We start from the raw sequence: 20,685 nt of genomic DNA on the forward strand, positions 1-20,685 counted from the left end.
TCTAGTTAAGGCTGTGATTTTTCCAGTGGTCACGTATAGATGTGAAAGTTGGACTCTGAAGAAGCCTGAGCACCGAAGAATTGATGCTTTTGAACTGTGGTGTTGGAGAAGACTCTTGGGAGTCCCTTGGACTGCAAGGAGATCCAACCAGTCCATCGTAAAGGAGATCAGTCCTGGGTGTTCATTGGAAGGACTGATGCTAAAGCTGAAACTCCAATACTTTGGCCACATGATGTGAAGAACTGACTCATTGGGAAAGACCCTGATGCTGGGAGGGATTGGGGGCAGGAGGAGAAGGGGACGACAGAGGATGAGATGGATGGATGGCATCACCGACTCGATGGACATGAGTTTGAGTAAACTCCGGGAGTGGTGATGGACAGGGAGGCCTGGCATGCTGCGATTCATGGGGTTGCAAAGAGTCGGACACGACTGAGCAACTGAACTGAACTGAAGGGATTTAGACTAGAAAACAGGCAACTATTGACTTAGCTTAAAAAATGCACAATAGAAAGGGTGCCCCTTGTGGCAGTCAGCCTACAAATTGCACTAATCCAAGTTGTAACCAGCACTAAGGGAAGAAGAGCCAATTCAGAGCAAAAGCAATGGGAATATCACTCAGCCATTAAAAAGAATGCCTGCAATGCAGGAGATCTGGATTCAATCCCTGGGTCAGGAAGATCCCCTGGAGAAGAGAATGGCAACCCACTCCAATATTCTTGCCTGCAGAATTCCATGGACAGATGAGCCTGGTGGGCTACATATACATAGTCCGTAGTCGCAAAGAGTTGGACACGACTGAATGACTAACACTTTAATTTTCTAATGCCATTTGCAGCAACATGGATAGACGTAGAGATTATCACACTAAATGAAGCAAGACGGATGTGAAACACTGTGTGATAGCCCTTATACACAGAATCTAAAAAGAAATTATACAGATGAATTTATTTACAGACAGACTTACTGACTTAGAGAACTTACAAACTTAGGGTTACCAGGGGGAAAGGGTTGGGATGGGAATAGTTAGGGAGTTTGGGATGGACATGTACACACTGCTATATTTTAAACGGATAACCAACAAGGACCTATTGATAAGCACAGGAAACTACACAATGTTATGTGGCAGACTGGATGGGAGGGGAGTTTGGGACAGAATGGACACATGTATATGTATGACTAAGTCCCTCTGCTCTGCATCTGAAACTATCACATTATTAATCAGCTATACTACAATATGGGCTTCCCCAGTGGCTCAGCAGTAAAGAATCCGACTGCAATGCAGGAGACAGAGGTTCAGTCCCTGGGTCGAAAAGGTCCTTGGAGGAGGGCGTGGCAGCCCACTCCAGTATTCTTGCCTGGAGAATATCATGGACAAAGGAGCCTAGTGGGCTACAGTCCATAGCGTCACTGACTGAGCGACTGAGCACACACGCATGCACACATACTCCAATATACAATAAAATAGTTGTTTTCTTAAAAGACATATACTAATCAGACAAAAATTAAATACAGAGGAAAAAATGTAAAAGCAACAACATACAAGGAAATTCCCATAGGATTATCAGCTGATTTTTCAGCAGAAACTCTGCAGGCAAGAAGAGAGTGGCATGATAGCTTTAGAGTGATGAAAGGGGAAACCTACAACCAAGAATACTACCTCGGTAGGCTCGCATTCTGGAGAAGGCAATGGCACCCCACTCCAATACTCTTGCCTGGAAAGTCCCATGGACAGAGGAGCCTGGTAGTCTGCAGTCCAGGGGGTCACTGAGGGTCGGACAACTGAGCGACTTCACTTTCACTTTTCACTTTCATGCATTGGAGAAGGAAATGGCAACCCACTCCAGTATTCTTGCCTGGAGAATCCCAGGGACGGGGGAGCCTGGTGGGCTGCCGTCTATGGGGTCGCACAGAGTTGGACATGACTGAAGTGACTCAGCAGCAGCAGCAGGCTCTCATTCAGATTCAACAGAGAAATCAAGAGCTAAGAGAATTCAGCACTACCAAACCAGCTTCACAACAAACTCAAGGAATTTCTCTAGGAGAGTGGGAGGGAGGGAAGGCCACAACTAGAAATAAAATTACAAGTGGGAAGATCATCAGTAAAGAAAAACATACAGTAATATAGGAAATTATCCATACACAAAAATGATAAAACCAAAGACTAGGAGAAGAGAGTACAAACACCAGAAATGGGAATTGCATTTTAAATTAAGAGACCAGCAACTTAACCTTCAGGCAGACTGAATATCAAATAGCTCATGCAATTCAATATTTTAAATAAGAGTCAAAAAATGGGTGGAAGACCTAAATGACATTTCTCCAAAGAAGACATATAGATAGCCAAGAGACACATGAAAAGATGCTTAACATCACTAATTATTAGAGAAATGCATATCAAAGCAAAATGAGGTATCACTTCATACTGGTCATAATGGCCATCAAAAAATCTACAAACAATAAATGCTGGAGAGGATGTGGAAAAAAGAGAACCCTCTTGCACTGTTCCTGGGAATGTAAATTGATACAGCTACTATGGAGAACACTGGTGATTCCTTAAAAAAGTGACTAAAAATAGAACTACCATATCACCCAGCAATCCCCCTACTGGGCATATACCCTGAAAAAAAACCATCCTCTGAAAAGACACATGCCACCCTAGTGTTCACTGCAGCACTATTACAAGAGCTAGAACATGGAAGCCACCTAAATGTCCATCAGCAGGTGAATGGATAAAGAAGTTGTGGTACATATATATAATGGAGTATTATTCATATAAAAGAACAAAATTGGGTCATTTGTAGAGACATGAATGCACCTAGAGCCTGTCATACAAAGTAAGTCAGAAAGAGAAAAATAAATATCCTATATTAACACATATATGTGGAATCTAGTAAAATGGTAGAGATGCAGGCATAGAAACAGATGGGTGGACGTGGTGGGGCAGGGGCAGGCTGGAAGGGTGGGATGAATTGGGAGATTGGGGTCAGCATGTGTACACTGTATGTAAAATAGATGGCTAGTAGGAACCTGCTGTGTAGTTCAGGGGGTGCAGCTTGATGCTCTGTGGTGACCTAGATGGGTGGGATGACGTGGGCTGGGAGGGAGGTCCAAGAGGGAGGGGATGTACGTATACATACAGTCGATTCACTGTGTTGGACAGCAGAAACCAACACAACTACATCACATTAAAAAAAAAAACCTTATGGGAACTGCGAACCAAAAAACTACATTAGATAACACACAAAAAAAGTAAAAACAACCTAAACACAACACTAAAAGAGAGTCATCAAATCACAAAAGAACGAAAGAGGGGAGGGAGAAAAAAACACCTGCAAAAAACAAATCCAAAACAAAATGGTAATAGGAACAAAAACCGCTATAAGAGACAAGGAAGGGCACTATAGAATGAACAAGGGATCAGTACCAGAAGACGATGTAACAATTTTAAATACACATGCACTTAACACAGGAGCACCTTAATACATAAGGCAAACACTAACAGCCATAAAAGGAGAAATCGAAAGTAACACAGTAATAGTGGGGACTTCAACACCTCACTTACACCAATGGACAGGTTACTGTATGGTCTTGGCACAAAACAGAGATCAATAGAACAGGAAAGTCCAGAGATAAAACCATGCACCTATGGTCAACTAATCTATGTCAAAGGAGGCAAGACTATACAACAGAAAAGATAGTCTCTTCAGTAAGTGGTGCTGGGAAAACTGGACAGCTACATGTAAAAGAATGAAATTAGAACTCTTAACACCATGCACAAGTGACTGTGTCAAAATGGATTAAAGACCTAAATATAAGGCTGGATAATATAAAACTCCTAGAGGAAAATATGGACAGCCCACTCTGACATTTATTCTAGCAATATCTTTTTTAATCCACCTCCTAAAGGAATTAAAAAGAAACAATTGGGACCTAATTAAATGTAAAAGCTTTTGCACAGCCAAGGAAACCATAAACAAAATGAAAAGACAACCTACAGAATGGGAGAAAATATTTGCAAAGTGACCGAAAAGAGGTTAACCTCCAAAATATACAAACAGCTCATGCAGCTCAATAACAACAACAAAAAGGGCAAAAGACCTAAATAGACATTTCTCCAAAAAAGACAGACAGACGGCCAACAGGCACATTTACGATGCTCAGGATCACCAATACAATAAGGTATCACCTCACACGGTCAGAATGTGTGCATGCTAAGTCACTTCAGTCATGTCTGACTCTGCGACCCTATGGACTGTAGCCTGTGAGGTTCCTCTGTCCATGGGATTCTCCAGGCAAGAATACTGGAGTGAGTTGCCATTTCCTCCTCCAGGGATCTTCCTGACCCAGCGATTGAACCCGCGTCTCTTACATTTCCTGCATTGGCAGGCAAGTTCTTCACCACTAGGGCCACCAGAATGGCCACCATCAAAAACTCTACAAACAATAAATGATGAAGAGGATGTGCAGAAAGGGGAACCCTCCTACACTGTTGGTGGGAATGTAAATTGGTACAACCATTATGGAGAACAATAATGGACAGTCTTCCTTAAAAAAATAAATATGATCTAGCAATCCTACTCCTGTGCATATGGAGAAAACCTTAACTCAAAAAGATACACACACCCCAATATTTATTGCAACACTTTACAATAGCGAAGACATGGATGAAATCTAAATGTCCATCAACAGAGAAACAGATAAAGAAGATGTGATACATATACACAATGGATTTTAGCCATAAAAAAGAATGAAATAATGCCATTTACAGCAACATGGATGGACCTAGAGGTTATCATACTAAGTGAAGTAAGTCAGACAGAGGAAATCAAACATCACATGGTATTGCTTGTATATATATGGAATCTTAAAAATGGTACAAATGAGCTGATTTACAAAACAGAAATAGAGTCACAGATGCAAAAAACAAACGTGGTTACCAGAGGGGAAAGGGCGGAGGGGGCTATATTAGGAGATCAGGACTGAAAAATACACACTGCTATATACAAAATAGATAACTAATGAGGACTATTGTATAGCACAGGAAACTACTCAATATTCTGTAATAACCTATATGGGAAAAGAATCTAAAAAGAATGGCTATATGCATATGCATAACTGATTCACTTGGCTGTACACCTGAAACTAACACAGCACTGTAAATCAACCATACACCAATAATTTTTTTTTTTAAAAAAAGAACATAAAATGGAGAAAGAACAATCTCTTCAATAAACAGTGTTGACAAACTGGACAGCCATATGCAAAAGAATGAAGCTGGACCACCATCTTCTACCATACACAGAGACTAACTCAAAGTTGATTCAAGACTTGAACATAAGCCCTGAAACCATAAAACTCGAAAACAGGAGGTAAACACCATGAAGTTGGTATTGGAAACAATTTTTTGGATTTGATACCAAAAGGCAACAAAAGCAAAGATAAATAAGTAGGACTACATCAGACGAAAAAGGTTCTCCACAGCAAAAGAAATCAACAAAATGAAAAGGAAATGTACCAAATGGGGGGAAATGTTTGAAAGTCATATATCTGATATGGGATTAATATCCATACTATACAAAGAACGCACGCAACTCAACAGAAAAAATAAATAATAAAGCCTATCAATTGAAAAATTACATACAGAAGAAAATGGTAAGTTTCACCACAGATTTCTTATCCAAATAAGCAAGTCTCCTTTGTGTCTCCTTCAAATGGCTGGAGAAGACTGATGAATCTAGATTTCTATATTCAGTGAAAATACTTTTCAAAGATGAAAGACAAATAAGGATTTGTTAGACAAGCAAATACTGAAAGAATTTATTATCTTCAGAATTGAACGGCAAGAAATGTCAAAAGTCAAGCAGTGTTAACAGACAGAAACTTAGATTGACAAAAAGGAAATTTTCTTGAAATGGCTAAAATGGAAGTAAATACAAAAGAGTTTTTATGTCTAATCACATTTTTTCTAATGTCTAATCAGATTTACAATGTTGTATTAGTTCCAGGTATATGGCAAAGTGAATCATTAACTGTCTAAAGCAAAAATAATAGCAATGTATTGTTATAGCATATGCAAAAGTTATATATATCTCCACAGTAGCATAAAACGTGGAAGGAGAGATTGAAATAATACTGTTGTAAGATTCTTATACTGTATGTGAAGTATATGATACCATTTAAAGATACAGTATGATTAAGATAAATGTTGTAAATCCTAGGTCTACTACTAAGAAAAATGTATAAATAATATCCTCTTTGAATTATATAAACCACAAATTAATATGAAAAAACAATGATACAAAAATTTCTCATCAGATTAGAAAAATAAATCAGATGTGACCAGGTATTGGGGGAGCATGTGAGAACATTAGACCAAGGTAGAAGCATATATTGGTACCATGATTTCAAAGAGCAACTTGATAACACTTTATAAAGCTGATGACAGTTTCTCTTCTCTTGTCTAATTTTCTATAAATGTTTCATAATTAAAATTTAAAAATAAAATATTACATTAAACAAATAATTTTACTAAAATTACACTAAGTTTTTCAGAGTAGCACATTGCCAGTTTTTCATGCATAACATCATGCATCCATGTGTGTTTAGTCGCATCCAGCCCTTTGGGACCCCACGGACTGCAGCCTGCCAGGCTCCTCTGTTCATGGAATTTTTCAGGCAAGAATACTGCAGTTAGTTGCCATTTCCTTCTCCAGAGGATCCTCCTGACCCAGGGATTGAACCTGCATCTCCTACACTGGCAGGCAGACTCTTTACCAGTGAGCCACTTCAGAGGTTAAGTTCAGTTTCTCAGTTGTGTCCAACTCTTTGTGACCCCATGGACTGCAGCACCCCAGGCCTCCCTGTCCATCACCAACTCCCGGAACTTACTCAAGCTCATGTCCATCGAGTCGGTGATGCCATCGAACCATCTCATTCTCTGTCGTCCCCTTCTCTTCCCACCTTCAATCTTTCCCAGCATCAGGGTCTTTTCCAATAAGTCAGTTCTTCACATCAGGTGGCCAAAGTATTGGAGTTTCAGCTTCAGCATTAGTCCTTTCAATGAATATTCAGGACTGATTTCCTTTAGGATTGACTGGTTTTATCTCCTTGCAGTCCAAGGGACTCTCAAGAGTCTTCTCCAACACCACAGTTCAAAAGCATCAGTTCTTTGGCGCTCAGCTTTCTTTATGGTCCAGCTCTCACAACTGCACATGACTACTGGAAAAACCATAACTTTGACTAAATGGACATTTGTTGGCAAAGTAATGTCTCTGCTTTTTAATATGCTGTCTAGGTTGGTCATAACTTTTCTTCCAAGGAGCAAGCGTCTTTTAATTTCATGGCTGCAGTCATCATCTACGAGTGATTCTGGAGCCCAAGAAAATAAAGTATCTCACTGTTTCCATTGTTTCCCCATCTCTTTGCCATGAAGTGATGCCATGATCTTAGTTTTCTGAATGTGTTACCTGCGAGGTAAAACTTGCTTTTTAAAACGCCATGATCAAATCCCAATTCCTACATGTTGCTTCTTTTGAGGGTATTCAAAATCTTAAATATAGGCAAATATTTACAACAAGAGCAGTAAATTTGAAACAAGTAGCCAGTGATTTTTTTACCCTAAAATGCTACTGCTGATCAGCTTTTGATATATTCAATATGCTTCAGAGATTTTCTGTCCTACATTTGTGTGAAATACTCTTTTGGACAGAGAAAAGATGTTGATATAGCACTAGGTCATATTCCTTCAAGACAAAGCAAAATGGACCCAATTTAAGCAATGCATCTTCAATATATACCAGAACCTCTTTCTGAAACTAAAAGAACAAATGTTGTATCTTCCCAAATGGAAAGTCTATTAGGAAAATTACATTTAGAAGAAAAGTCAATAGTTAGGAGTTTTTTATAAAGCTTTTTTTTCCCCCTGATCTTAAGATCAGACGTGAGGGTGAAGGAGAAGGAGGGATGAATTGAGAGAGCAGCATTGAAAATACACATTACCAAATGCAAAATTAGATAGCCAATGGAAATTTACTGTATGATGCAGACAGCTCAAATTCAGTGCCCAGTGATGACCTAGAGGGGTGGGAGATTGAAGAGAGAGGGGACATGCATATGCCTGTGGCTGATTCATGTTGCTGTATGGCAGAAACCAACACAATATTGTAAAGCAATTGTCCTCCAATCAAAATTAAGTGAAAAAAAACTATACTTCAATAAATTTTTTAAAAATGTATCTAAATGTAAACTGGTATATTTATGTTCTACTTAATGACTAGCAAGCAGAAGCCACTAAGAAATTCACTACAAAAATACTGTATGGAACCTGATAAATATTATGAAAATATTAAAATCATGATTTACATGCTAATTACAACTATGTAAAGAGATGCATAGGATAAGATGAAGTAAACATTTTAAAAGGAAAATGTTTCTGTTTTCCCAGTGATTTAACTTTTTTTTTTTTTTTTTTTTGGAATTTTGCATTTTCTTTTTGGATGTTTGCTGTTTTGGGAGAACTTAAGGATGGAGATAATGTGGAATGTAACCCTACCTCCTCCAAACACATAAAAATGCTATATACAATATTTGAAATATTTCAATGTACAGCTGAGCTATAAAGCAAGAGGAGTGCCATAAATAAGGAGAACACCCACAGCAGAGAGTTGGATTTGAAGTTAGGTGTCCTTCGCAGTGAGAGACTGCCCTGGGCTCCCATTATAAAGCCAGAGCCAGGAAAACGTGACACCAATAAAACTAATCCCCGGCAGAAGAACTGATTATATGTCTTTCCAGCAATGTCTCTACACTATAGGGAAGAGCACAGTTTTCAGTGGAAGACGGTGATGTCTACAGCAATCTACTCCTTTGCTTTGGCTACTTTTTTTTTTTTTTCCCAAACAAGCAAGGGTTCTATTTGGGGAAATGCCTGTGAGAGAAAAGGTGAAGGAGCCTGATAAAGCTGACCCCTCGTAAAATAGAGAAGGAGGGAAAGTAGAGAGGAGGCTCAAGAAGGGTCATCAGGGCCATGGGATTGGGGATATCCTTGAGCCAAAGTTCACTATCAGAGGGGCCCCAGTATCCCAGCCACATCCAGGCTTTGGTTAGAAGCAGCTGGTGGGAAGAGGGCGATGTGGCCATAGAGCAAACGTGGCCATGGATTTCAGAGTCAGCATCTGGGGGGGCCCTTCGTCAGTGATGCTCCCTGTACTTGAAGGTCTGTCTCCCGCTCCCTCACTGGGCTATTGCAAAGATCCAAAGAAAAAATGACATGCAAGGACACCGAGAAGAGGCTAAGGTGATTGCTAAAATCGGAATCCAGCCTTCCTGCTTGAGTCTTGATTGCATTTCCCCCCTTCTCTGGCTATCAAATAGTGAGCATACTCTTCTTCCCATACTGAACATACTCTCATCTTCCAAAGGAAGAAAACCAAAAGTCCCATCAAGTTACTACATCCAGTTCAAAGTCCAAGGCTGATGCAGCACACCCCTGTCTCTGAGATCTGGATTTGGCTCTGTGTGACCTCACAACACATGAACTAGTGGACATGCTATCTTCCCTCAGACCCCCCAGTACTCTTACTGCTACTGCTGCTAAGTCGCTTCAGTCGTGTCCGACTCTGTGCGACCCCAGAGACGGCAGCCCATCAGGCTCCTTCGTCCCTGGGATTCTCCAGGCAAGAAGACTGGAGTGGGTTGCCATTTCCTTCTCCAATGCAGGAAAGTGAAAAGTGAAAGGGAAGTCGTGTCTGACTCTTCGAGACCCCATGGACTGCAGCCTACCAGGCTCCTCTGTCCATGGGATTTTCCAGGCAAGAGTACTGGAGTGGGTTTAGTACTCTTACTAAACCACTGCAAATTCAGGAGAGGACAACTACTACAGATACTTCCCTCCAGAAAAAGGACCACTGGAGAATACACAGCAATCACTGGTCCGCAGCAACTACAGAGTCTGATGGGACAGGCATTGTGAGGATTTTTTTTGCTGGCAGTTGGGGAATTTCCTGGATGAGGCCTGATGCCACTTGTTGATGGAATTTCCCTTTTTTCTGTGGCCCCAGATCACCTTTCTGGAGGCTCTTCCATGTTCTGTATCCTCTTTGGCCACATCATGGTGGGTGTTGTTGATTTCACAGCCTACTTCCTGCCTCTGCAAGTTTTGGGGCCAGAGAGTGTTTCAATCTGTTAAAAGCTTTTTAGTCTAGGCTCAGAGATTCTTCTGCAATATAACTTTCTCAAAATCTCAACTGGCTTATGATCTTTTTGTTTCAAGTTAGTGTCATGAGCCAGTAGGCACACCCAACTTTCATTCCAATTCTTAGCTTTCCAAAAACATCACTTTACTACATTACTGTCTCACTCCCAGGCCTCTCTCTCTCTCTAATCACTGGCAGTTTGATGCCATCAGACTTCAGTGAGAAGACTCAATCCTTTGTTGCTGGGTTTATTACTGATTGGCCTTTGATATTCAAACTTTTTCTTCAGGTCTCTTATTCTTTGGAGTTTAGGAGTAGGTAGTACTCTTGCCTGGAAATCCCATGGATGGAGGAGCCTGGTAGGCTGCAGTCCATGGGGTCGCTAGGAGTCAGACACGACTGAGCGACTTCACTTTCACTTTTCACTTTCTTCTTTCCTGCTTTGGAAAAGGAAATGGCAACCCACTCCAGTGTTCTTGCCTGGAGAATCCCAGGGACAGGGGAGCCTGGTGGGCTGCCGTCTCTGGGGTCTCACAGAGTTGGACACGACTGAAGCGACTTAGCAGCAGCAGCAGCAGCTTCTCAAATCTGCCACTCTGTCCCCTCAGACCTAGACAAGAGGGACTACTGCCCTCGGCTCCATACTTCAGCGAGTCTCTGTGTCACTCAAGATCTGACAGTCAGCCCTGGCACAGCACCAACAGCTGTTCACAACTTACACCATTCAGGCCCCACGAATACACTTCTCTACATCTCTTTCATGTATCATCAAAACAAAGTAACTACATCAGAGTGACATGTACCTTTGTGGGCTGTCACTGCTGATATCAGAGATGAACACTAATTTGTAGTGGATGAAGATTCAAGTTATGGAAGTGAAAGAAAAAGGACTAATTTGTCAAATCTCTTCTCTGAACATGAATGCAATAAATTCATGCACAAAGTACTACTTCCCAGTAATGTCAAATGCTCATTTTCTTTTCCTGTTCCAATCTGTAGTATTGTCAAAAGATGTACATAGTGCCAGAGAAACATTGTGCAATATTAATAATTCATGTTACTCTTTTTTTTTTCATGTTACTCTTAAATTTGTAAATATCAGATCTAGATGCATGCATAAAGTGATGCCAGTTTCCTTTATATTGGCAACTGGATAGACACTGAACACTAAAATTGCAATAAAAATTATAAAATAGCAATAAGATTAACATTTCAAAATATTAAAGTTATTTACACTTATTAACTTGATTTATAAGCTTAATATCCATATATTACAATAAAATTATATATTATTTTACCTTTTCATAGATTGAAAATTTTGCTATTTATGGGAGAAAATGTTTTTGAAAACAAAATAATTTTAATTTTTGATTTTGACTTTGCATCTATATAATTTTCCATTTTGATAAAATTCTACTTAAACTTTTATACTTTGAATAATTACTTTGCTTTTAACCCTTTATATCACTACTGTCAAAAGAACAGGAATATAAAATCTTACTATATCTATAATTAGTGATTTCATAAAAGAATTATATCAAATGTCATAAATTTTATTTCTTAATATTCTTGCTCATGTAATATTATTGACCCAACAAAGACCACCTAAAATATGTGCAATAATTATCTGTGACATTTTGTTGACTCTCAGTCATAAAAAATAGATTTAAACTAGTTTTTATTTTTTCATTATGGAACTATATTTGTTAAGGCAGGAAGGTGGAACATATTTTATTTAATATTTTATCTCCATTTATAACTTTCACATATCTAGACAACTGAATATAAATTTTTGTGCTCTGGCCTCAGACCTCAAAAATGTTATGGGCAAGCCTACCTACAAGGCCTCAAATTCCAAGATTCTCTTTATTCCCTTTCATTTGTGTGTGCAAACTGGGCAATTCTTACCATCTTAAACATGGCTTATCACCATGCCAAAATTGCGGGGAGGGGACTCTTGAAAGTCTCAAATCAACAATTCCATGGATCACAAATGTCATTTCTACTCACAACCAACGATTAGTCACACAGCTTAACCCACCACAAGGGGACTCGAAAGATTTGGTCAGGACAGATGATGTGTTATTTTCCTATTTTACAGATGAGGCAATGAAAGTCTAAGAAACCCGGGTCACGTGGTTACCCGAGCAACAGAGTCAGAATTTAAACACAGGCACTTTTGGTTATGAACCTTTTTTTTTTTTTTTTTTTAACCACTATGCTACACAAATCCCCTGGGAATATGAAGAACTCTTGGGTACTGCTCTGAACATGTACAAAATGTGAAGTCACGGTTCAAGTGGATCTCACACAGTTCTCAAGGATTCAAGAAAGCCACACTAATATCTAAGAGTAATTTTCTTACAGTGTTCTGACCCTAGAACTGCACACCCAGCCGAATTATCTTTTATATGTATCAGTATCAACATTACTGAGGAGATAAACATCCAAGAGCCTCTTGATGAGGGTGAAAGAGGAGAGCGAAAAAGCTGGCTTGGAACTCAACTTAATAAAACTAAGCTCATGGAATCCAGTCTCATCAGTTCATGCAAATAAAAGGGGGAAAACTGAAGGCAGTGACAGATTTTATCTTCTTGGGCTCCAAAATCACTGCAGATGGTGACCACAGCCATGAAACTAAAGCTATGACAAACTACACAGTGTGTTAAAAAGCAGAGACATCACTTTGCCCACAAAGATCCATATAGTCATAAGCTATGATTTTTCCAGTAGTCATGTACAGATGTGAGAGCTGGACCATAAAGAAGGCTGAGCACCGAAGAATTGATGCTTTTGAACTGTGGTGCTGGAGAAGACTCTTGAGAGTTCTTTGGACTGCAAGGAGCTCAAACTAGTCAATCCTAAAGGAAATCAACCCTGAATATTCATTGGAAGGACGGATACTGAAGCTTAAGCTCCAATACTTCGGCCATCTAATGTGAAGAGCTGACTCTTTGAAAAAGACTCTGATGCTGGGAAAGAATGAAGGCAAAAGGAGAAGAGGGTGGCAGAGGATGAGATAGTTAGATACCATCACCAACTCAATGAACATGAATTTGAGCAAATTCCAAGAGATGGAGAACAGAGGAGCCTGGTGTGCTGAAGTCCATGGCGTCGCAAAAAGTCAGAAATGACTTAGTGACTGAACAGCAACTATACATCCAAAGGCGCTGGAGGTTCATTTTCTCACCTCTCTCAGTAGCTTAACAAGAAGCCCATTTAGCAGGTTTAAATGAGCCCAGTAGAAGAACAGGTTAAAACCAAAGGCTGAGCTCTGGAGGCTCTTTATTAGCCTCCTGAACCAGGAAACCCCACTGTTATATCCACTAAGTGTTCCTCCATCTTCCCTATAATTATATAAAGTGCTTTGGAGGCCTCGTTTCCTGGCAGCCATTCCACATGGATGCAGTCCACGTAGGTCACACCAAGATCAGCCTTCTGTGGAGTAATGGGAGCTCAGGGCACTGATGCCTTGTGCTACTTCTCTGTTTTTTCCCCCAAATAATCTAAGTCAATATTACATGACACTACAGACATGTACAGCATTCACGACAAGACACATTTTCAAAATCCAGGAATCCAGAATGTATGCAACATACTCCCAGCTCATTTTTTCCCTAAAAAAAAAAAAAAAAACCCAGGGGAGGAAAAAGAATAAGAATAACTTATAAAATAAGAAGATCTGTTATATCAAAGAGTTATGAAAATAAAACCAATAAAATGTTAAGTCCAAATAATTATTGTGAATTTAAGTAGAACTGTTTAAGAAAGTCTTTAAATGTTATAGGCATAAAAAAATTAATCATCTGGAACAAAAGCTTAACATGGTTTCAACAAATCTTGAAAGATATGGTGGGGTTATGCCCCCAACAGAATGAAATTGACTAGAATTCTTGATCTGTTTTGAAGACAGCAGTTCTCAATATCCATTTTCCCCATCCTAAACAGCACTGGAATCTTTAGTGCCATTTGGCCATCCAGCTACAGATTAATGTGCTGGGCAGGGTCCATTCAGGAAAGCTGAAACCATACTAATTAAATAATAAGAATTTAATATAAGAAATTAGTTTAACAGCTGTTAGAGGACTTCCCCGTTAGTTCAGTGGTTAGGGATCCACCTGCCAATGCAGGTGACACGGTCCCTGGTCTGGGAGGATCCCACATGGCGCTGAGCAACTAAGTCTGTGAGCTACAACTAACGAACCCACGCATCGCAACTACTGAAGCCTGTGTGCCTTGGGGCCCACGCTCCCCAGCAAGAGAAACCACCGCAGTGAGAAGCCTGCGCACCGCGACGAGTAGCCCCACTCACTGCAACTAAATAAAGCTTAATCACAGCAACAAAGATCCCATGCAGCCAAAAAAAAACAAAACAGATGTTGGAAGACTGAAGAATGTGGCGGTAAAACAGAGGTAAATAACTTCAGGAAGAAGCTACAACTCCTAGGGCTTTGGGAACAAAGAGAAGAAATTAAAGTTGTAGAACCTAAAGGTTCAGAGAAAGGGTCTCCCAGAGCTGTGATTCAGACTTCTGAGGTCTGGTTCTAGGAGAGCCAAAGAAGTTGGAGACTGAAACCAATTGGTGCCACTGGGACGTACAACCATTCCCGGCATGACATGAAAATGACAGCCAGCAAATAAAGAAGTACTCCCCTGTCCCCTTCTGTCTTCCAGCTTGTCCTACCTCCATCGCATTCTCTTCGTGGAATTTATCACAAAGTCAGCTGACACAGAAGAAACATAGTTTGCAGAGTCCCAGTTCCAGCATCAAAAACCAGAATTTAGGAGGGTGGAAATGGATCTGAAAGACAAGCATTCAACAGCCGCCCCTCTGCTTTTTCCCAGCGTCCCTTGCTACGGGGAGGCCGTTTCTTGTTCATTGAACGAATGGGAATCACCTAAGCAATTGCTGGGTCATGCCCTGCCCTTGTTCTCTTTCCTTGGGCTATGATGTCCACGTGGAGGCGAGCCATGATGGCCACACAAGTGAGTCAACACCTGATGGTGAAGTAATAAAATTTAAAGGAAATTGTGGAGCCACCGTACATGAATGCAGAAAACGTTAATTCAGCAGAAATTGTGACATTGAGTGAAAAGGTAACAAAACAATACTACATAACATAATAAACAGAAAGTTAGGTGAAAGAGCAACCAGCCCCCAACTATACTCTCTGTACAAGAGATGCATATAAAGCAAAAAGAGAGAAGGTTGAAAATGAAGAGATGGGAAAAAAGATATGGTAGGAAAATGCAAACTAATAAAATTAGGGGTGGAGGAACACTCAAAGTCTAATGTATTACATGAGACAAAAAACATTTAAAATAGTAAAAATGTATCAAAAATATGAATAAGCCTTCTATTCTGAACAACACATCACCAAAACACGTTGTAACCAAGTGAACCATGGATAAACTGGATTCCAAGAATTTTGATTTCTTGATGAGAGACCGCAAAGGAATTGGACTTAGATTATCACACAACCCAAATTCAATTCAGCTTTTTTTGTTCCAAACATATTCTTATATTAGGTAAAACAGCCCAGAATTTGAGAAACATACTTGTAATTATTGAGTAATTATAGGAAGCTTTTGTGAGGAGACTGGGTTTTCCCTTGACGGGGTGGATACTTTCACTGTCAGTCATTCTGGGAATAGCTCAGACCACACAGAAGGACATTTTGCGCTGGAGTGCAAAGTGTCCCGGGAATGAGAGCCATGATCTGGAGCATGGAGATGTCTGGTGTGAGCTACTCCTTGCTCCGGTGGGCTGGGAGTGAGGAATGGGCGTCAGGTCAGGAGCCCTGGGAAGGTCTGGCCTATTCGGAAGTTTTTGTTCTTGTGTTGTTCCTTTGTGGGTCCCGCCTCCACCACCCCGTATGATACTTTCTCCACAATTGCTATAGACCTTTGGGAAAATCTCAGTAAGTTTTTTCAAATGTTCGCACCTGACCCCAGTTTTCACTGTGGGTGATGGAGGCAAAGCTGGTGCAAGGAGACGCAGCTGAAAGCTCAGTGCAGCCCCAGCAGGCTGGTGGCCAGGGACATCAGTGTCCTTTTGGCCTTGCAGCTCCCCCACCATCTCAGGCCTCTTCAGACTCCCTAACCAGAGGCCGGTTGCCGCTGGCAGCTGGCTGGGCCCACGTGCTCTGCGTCTGCAATGTCCTACCATCACCCTGGCCAGTGAGGCTTCAGGCCTAGGACCTCATCACCAGCCCACCTCCTACTCCAAGAGGAAAGGCCCTCCGGCTAAGTGCCCACAGTTCTGGGCCAGCACTACTCTTATAGCCAGATTTTATTCTTTATTTGTGTGTGTGTATGGGGGTGATCTTTTGAGATGGTTTTGAGCTGTCATAGGTGCTTCACTCAAAGAAATACGGAGCAAGTGAGGAGAGCAATAATGAGGGTTCATTTGGGAGTGGATCAGGTGTTGGGAGGCAGTGAAGGTGGCTGAAATCTGGATGGGATGCCACAAGGTCCCTACTGTGTCGCTCTCACTACTCAGCAACGTTAAAGAGCATCACACAACGTTGAGCATTTTGGAGTTCTTAGGTCAGTGCAGAAGGGCTGGAGCTTCACCCTGGGTCTGATCCACACTCAAACCAAGGAGACTGGGACTCAGGAGCACAGAAGGCAGTGGAAGAACACAGCGGAAGTAGTGGGGAGGCTTTCAAATTCAACTCCTGGAATTTGGGTTCTGTCCAAGTTTCATCAAGATTTCCAGAGAAACACAGAGGCCCCAAGCAATGAAGAGTCCAAGGACATTTCTTGTAGTGGCCTCCAAAATTAGCAGAAGTCTTGGATCACAGAGACCCAGCAGGAAAAAGACAGTACACTTGGGTTATGTGAGGAGCGTTTAATAAAGAGACTATGTAATAATACAAAGAGCAGCACGGAGATCCTACAAGTTCAGTAACGGGTGAGAGTTGCTGCGAGAGCAAGGACAGTGAGAAGTTGCTAAAACTCAGAGAAATAGAGAGAGCTGTGTCACGGTGAGGCTACCTGGGGGAACCTGGGAAATTCAGTTGAGAGCTGCAGCCAGCCCCCAGTGACCCCACAGGAAGGGAGCTAGACGAACAAATATCCCAACCTTTCTCCACCCTCCCTCCAATCTCCTGTCCACTGTCCAAACTCAGCGAGAAGCCAGAGGATAAAGAAACCTGTCCATCCAGTCAACACAAGTCAACCCCCTGGGGCACAATACAAGATGAAGACTTGTATTCTTCTTGGGTGGACACTGGGCCTCGGGGGGAGGAAGAGAGAGCGGAAGATGTGCTACACAACTCTAGCACATTGGTTTTCAGGCAGAAATAACAATGAATCGGAAAGGATGCACTTGTACTTAATCTCTCCTATTTATCAAGCATTCTGTACCCCAAACTTCACAAAATTTTTTTAAAAAAGCTTCTGTTCACCATAACAACTCTAGCGGTGGGGGCGGGGCAGATATTGGTATTACAGAGTGAAAAAGCCAAGGTTCAGAGAGGTTAAGAGGCTGGCCCAAAGTCACAGAGCTGGTAAGCATCAAGTTTAGTGTTCAAACCCAGAATGCACACAGAGGGAAAGGGAGGCTTTGGGTTGATACATAAAATCCTATTTTACCACTTCTGATGAGAAAGAAAAAAATGTACTTCTTTTACTTAAATAGTTGTTCTACTGGCTTAGAGTACCTTCATAAGAGATTAACCATTTCAGTTTTCAACAGAGCGCTTTTAGTAATGAATTTACAGAAGACCCGGTATGTCTAGCATAGAAGTGACAGGCACTATTAAATGGAACTACAAGGGCCACTAAGCATCTTTGGTTTAAAAGGCAATGTGATTTTTTTTAATATGAAATTTTATTTCTTTTTTTGGCCACACCCTCTGCAGTGGAAGCACAGTCTTCACCACTGGACCACCAGGGAAGTCCCAAAATTTTAATTTTTTTAAAAGGTTTAAGAATTGCAAATACAAAGTGATTTCTCAATCACGCATACATTCATATTTCTTTCTCAGATGAGACCTGCCTCCTGCATCACTCCCTTCACCAGGTCCTTTGAAGGGGACAAAAAGAAGGACCCCCTCATCTCCATTTCCTTTAAAGACAAGCAGGACCGTGCGTAACACTTGAGAAAAGCAAAGTTCTCCTTTATACTACAGCTGGTCTAGAAAACTGGAATGAGTTGGAAAGTAAATATTAGCACTGAACTGCAGCTGGCAGCGTGTTTACTTTTCAGTGCATTTCCTTCTGAATCAAAAGAAATTTTACTTTTGAATGAATTGAACAAAGCACCACCTAGTGGTAGTCGGAAATATTTAAAAGTGAAGAGTTCAGGGAACACAAGAAAATACGGAACGAATTCACTATCGGTTTACTTTACCAGGTAACTTTCAATATTAAAATATTGAAGGGTTTACATAGTTGGGGTTGGGGTGGGGGGCTATAACTGTAAAAAGTCAGGCAGATAAACTCCTGTTGAACCAAGTATCCCTGAATACTCCTTTCTTAATGCACATGCTGTGTCATGTACACAGCCAATGGCACACAGATTCTACTTGTGTAGAGAAATACACCCTCCCCACATTTCAAAATTTTCATTTCAAAACTAGCAGGCTACCTGAATGGGAAGGAAGTCCAAAAGGGAGGGGATATACGTCTATGTATGGCCAATTCATTTCGTTGTACAGTACAAACTTACACACAGTTGTAAAGCAACTATACTCCAATAAAAATTAATTTAAAAAGAAAAACTAGCAGGCTATGATCGCTTGCTTCACTAGATGTGTCAATAAGCCTGGCAGTGTCCCTTCTGTGCGTAGCCTCCAGTCACCTCCACTCTTCTCAAATCTTGATCCATTCACCCGTCTCTCTGAAGGAGCTGCTGTGCCTGTGACTTCACACAGAAGAGGGGAGCCGTCACAGAGAAACTCTCACCTTCCTGCCACTGAAGTGACACACTTCCCTCCTGAGAGGACAGAGAGGTGTCTTTTTTCCATCTGAGCTCAAGCCTACTACTTCCATCTGAATATCGGCATCTCTCTTGGAATGTTCCTCTTTCTGCCATCTCCAGGCACCTCCCTGCAGACTCATCCCCAGCTTCCTTACAGTGGGCTGTCTCTCCCATCCTGGCAGCGGCGGTGGTGGTTTAGTTACTAAGTCGTGTCTGATCCCTGCGACCCCATAGACTGTAGCCCTGCAGGCTCCTCTGTCCATGGGATTCTCCAGGCAAGAACACTAGAGTGGGCTGCCATTTCCTTCTCCCTCTCCCATCCTCCAAGCAGACAAACCTCACATTTATTCAGTGACCGCTTCTATCTATCCTTAGTCCTGTTTCCCTTCTTTACAGGTTATCTGCCTTTTCTGTCCCCAGTTCTTAATCTGCCATTTGTTCCTTAACCAAATGGATTCTGGGAACTTAAGGCCTCTCCGCAGCATTGACCTCAGCGGTCATTCCTTCCTTCCTGAAGTGATCTTTGTCCCTTGATTTCTATGGCACTCTCCTGCTTTCTCCCACCACCCTCACCTCCTTGGCTTGTAGATGGCCACCTTCTGTCTCGCTGTGTTCACACAGGTCTCTCCCTGTGTCTTCTTCATGCTGGCTTCCCTCTGTGTCCAAATGTTCCCTTTCTACAAGTGACAGAAAAAGAGAAGATGTAGAGACACAGAGAGGGAGGGCACGTGAAGCTGAGCCAAAGTAGAGTGATGCAGCTACAAGCCCAGGAAAGCCAAAGAAGGCAGTGATACCCAAAGCCAGGACAGTAGCATGGAACAGATCCCCATGAAGAGCTTCCAGCAAGAACCAACCCTGCTCACACCTTGTTTAAGTGCTGGCCCCCAGAACTGTGACAGAAGACACTTACTGGGTCTTACCCAGTCTGTGGTAATTTGTTATTGTTACTGTTCAGTCACTCAGTCATGTCTGACTTTTTGAGACCCCATGGACTGCAGCATACCAGGCTTCCCTGTCCTTCACCATCTCCTGGAGCTCACTCAAACTCATGTCCATTGAGTTGGTGATGCCATCCAACCATCTCATCCTCTGTTGTCCCCTTCTCCCACCTTCAATCTTTCCCAGTATCAGGGTCTTTTCTCATGAGTCAGCTCTTTGCATCAGGTGGCCAAAGTATTGGAGCTTCAGCTTCAACATCAGTCCTTTCAATGAATATTCAGGGTTGATTTCCTTGGGACTGACTGGTTTGATCTCCTTGCTGTCCAAGGGACTCTCAAGAGTCTTCTCCAATACCATAGTTCAAAAGCATCAATTCTTGGGTGCTTAGCCTTCTTTAGGATCCAACTCTCACATCCATACATGACAACTGGAAAAACCATAGCTGTGACTAGATGGACCTTTGTCAGCAAAGTAATGTCTCTGCTTTTTAATACGCTGTCTAGGTTATTTGTTAGAGTAGCCCTATTGCACAACCTTTGTGGCCAGAAGTGCCACATTTACACAAAGAGAAGCTCCTCTGAACTGGCTGAAAACTGTCATACGTGGAATAAAACCTCCAAA

Source organism: Bos indicus x Bos taurus, chromosome 2, assembly GCF_003369695.1.
Source record: "Bos indicus x Bos taurus breed Angus x Brahman F1 hybrid chromosome 2, Bos_hybrid_MaternalHap_v2.0, whole genome shotgun sequence".
Taxonomy (NCBI): Eukaryota; Metazoa; Chordata; class Mammalia; order Artiodactyla; family Bovidae; genus Bos; species Bos indicus x Bos taurus.